Consider the following 3,271-nt stretch of genomic DNA (forward strand, 5'->3'; position numbering starts at 1 on the left):
AGTTGCTGATTGTTTGTCCCGAATTGAAATCAATGCACTTAAACTCTCTTCTGATGTTTTTGACTTAGAGAATCTTGCTAAAGGTCAACAGACGGCAGAATTTCAAGAGATGTTGTCAGATCAGTGTGTTAGTTTGAAGTTAGTTAGCAGACGACTTCCAGATAGTACCACCTCTTTGGTTGGTGACGTTTCTACAGGTGTGTTTCGTGCTGTTGTTCCTGTTGCATACCGGAAATGTGTATTTGATGTGTTACACAATTTGAGTCATCCTGGAATTAGAATCAGTAAGAAATAAATTGGTGAACGATATGTCTGGCCTGGAATGAATGCAGACATACAGCATTGGTGCGAAACATGTTTACCTTTGTCAAGTTAATAAGGTCCATCGTCACAACATTGCACCTTTGTCTCGTTACATAGAACCTACAGACAAATTTTGCGAACTTAATATTGACGTCGTCGGACCGTTACCTAATTCTAAAGGGTATTCCTATCTTCTTACAATCATTGACAGATTCACCCGATATACTGATGCAATTCCAATGGTCGATTTTACAGCTCAGAGCTGTGCTGATGCTTTTCTGCTCCACTGGGTGGCGCGATGAGGTTGTCCATTGCGTTTGACTTCTGATCGAGGTACAAATTTCTTGTCAGGTGTATTTCAGGATTTATGCAAATTGTTGGGTATTAAATTTTGTTCAACTACGGCTTACCATGCTTCATCTAATGGCCTGGTGGAACGAACTCATAGAAGACTCAAAGCAGCATTAAAATCTTATGAAAATCCCACTGATTGGTACTCTAACTTGGGTTTGGTTCTTCTTGGAATTCGTGCTAGTCACAATGTTGATTTAGATTTTTCACCAGCAGAAATGGTGTCAGGAAAGAAGTTGAGATTGCCAGGAGAGTTTTTCGTAAATAGAACCGAGTGAAACTAAGTCTGAATATGAAACTAAGTCTGAATAAGCGATTGACATCTTTCATGTCTGAGTTACGTTTTCCCCCCAGGCGTGACCATCCAGTTAGAAAATCTTTCATTGATAAGAATATTCTAACAACTTCACATGTTTTTGTCAAAGTTTCCGGTCATAAACCACCGTTGCACCCTTCTTACACGGGACCATATAAGGATTTGGAGCGACATGACAAATATTTTGTTTTGGCAATGTTTGGTAAAGCGAATAGCGTCTCCATTGACAGAATTAAAGTCGCGCGCTTGCCAAATGTTGTAAATGACAATGAAACTCCTGAGAGCACTGATTCTTTAGTTGAAACAGTACCTTCTTTTGTTGTTGACTCTGAGTTAACCACGGATCCTTTGCTTTCAGGAGAGGCAAATTCTGGTTTTCCTGAGGTGCCAATTGAACCAATTAGACAAACGAGAAGAGGACGAGAAATCAGGAAACCTTTGAGATACAGAGACTAAGGTCATGCTGCTTTTACAGTGCTTTCTTGTTGTTGTGTTTTTGGGTTGTTCCACTTGTGAACAGACCTTTCAGATTTGTCATGAAACGATGTCTGATGGCGAATATGAAATAAGCAAACCTCCGTTGTGTAAACGCCCTGAACCTGAAAACGTCACTTCTTGTAAGTCAAAAGTTTATCATCCTTCTACTGATTTTATTAAGATTAAAGTGTTTATGTGTCAGCTTATGGTTGAATCGTACACAAGTGTGTCTTATTTGTTTGGTGCAAAGACTCATGAGATAAACACTGTAGCTGGTGATGCCCCTCTAGCGTTTGTGAACAATGGTCTAGAACTCACACCTCTTCTATGGGTGATTTGGTTCCCTTAACAAAGTCCTCTTGGTCAACTCGCAATAAGCTTGAAATTAAATACCATTGGCCAACTTCTGCACAAGGCAGCGTCCGAAATGCTATTCTTACTGAATCTATTGTTCTTTATGATCATATAAATAAAGTAATGAAAAGCCCTCTTGGAATTTTATCGAATTGTAACATTCATCGTGGCGCGTGCACTGTTGGGACACGTTCTTATGTGTGGTCAGTTCCATCTCGCATAGATTGTCCTGTTGCTAAACCTTTGGGTACTCATGACCTACTTATCCATTTTCAAAAAGGGAAGCCGGCCCCTTATCGAATGGAAATTCGAAATTTAGGAATGAGTATTCATCATAGTGTAAAGTGTCTGCCTAATGTTGGTGATTGTTATAGCGGTATTCCATTTTGTGCACCTGGAGGGTTGATTTTGGTTACAGAGAATTGTAGCGCTTTGAGAACTCCTTTTACATCTAGACATCTTCCACCTAATGATAGTAGTTCTGCGCCTAGGTCGGATCCCCTGGGTTTGTTGTTGACTGAACTGAGCGATACTATGAGCTAAGGGTTCGTTAATGTAACCGCCGATATACATTATTTGGAATGTCAATCAACGTCTTTGCTCACTACTATTTATTCTTTGTTGTCTCGTCAATATCCAGGAGAGACCTTAAGTAAACTCCTTGAATTGCCTAAAGCCGCCATCACTATCGGTGTAGTTACCGCGATAACTTGCGAGCCTGTTTCCGGAACTGTGATACGGAATTTACGACATGGGGATTTATTTGCCACTAGACCTCTTATTCAATTTAAAGACCCCAGCAGCAATCGCTCTATTATTGGACAATACTATCGTGATGTTTACAAGAATGTTAAATTCCTTGAGACTTATATTCCGGGGAGAATTATGTCCTTTAAAGTGGGTGATGTTTATTACACTTATGAGAATTACACTTTAGCTCATGTCAACTCGAAAGTGCATTATCTTACTCCCCAATTAACACCTGTTCACTATACCCCACATACTGTTGATTATCAATCTATAATGAATGAATTCCCTAGACCTTCCACTGGCCTAGATGACATGACAAGCATGTTAATGGCTTTGTCGCAGGCTCGACTCACACATGATAAGCTGTATCATTACATAAACTCTAATTTAAAGAGTAATGTCGACGCCGATATGGGTTTTGTTGCAAGAACGGCGGAAAACGTAGTCACTAATGTTTTTATTGCTGTCATTAGTAACATAACCAGCCCTTTTATAGGAGGTATAATGGTAATTTTGTTCTTTCTGGCACTTATATGGGGAGGAATTCTAACATTTTGGGCTCTTAAACATTATCTGCCAATAGGATTGCAAATAGCCCGGGGAAAAGTAAATGCTTATCGCAATAAAAGTGTGGCTGACAGCGAAGGACCTAACGCTAGAACGGATGTAGGTGTAGTGCCTGCTTCCAATGTAAGCCAAATCTATCCAAATTTAGATTAA

At 39.8% G+C, this 3,271-nt stretch overlaps 1 pseudogene; it reads left to right on the forward strand.

Moving 5' to 3' along the window:
• The first annotated feature begins 1,454 nt into the window (after positions 1-1,454).
• LOC145897287 (uncharacterized) lies at positions 1,455-3,271 on the forward strand (annotated as a pseudogene).

Source organism: Ascidia mentula, chromosome 4 (assembly GCF_947561715.1).
Source record: "Ascidia mentula chromosome 4, kaAscMent1.1, whole genome shotgun sequence".
Classification (NCBI taxonomy): Eukaryota; Metazoa; Chordata; class Ascidiacea; order Phlebobranchia; family Ascidiidae; genus Ascidia; species Ascidia mentula.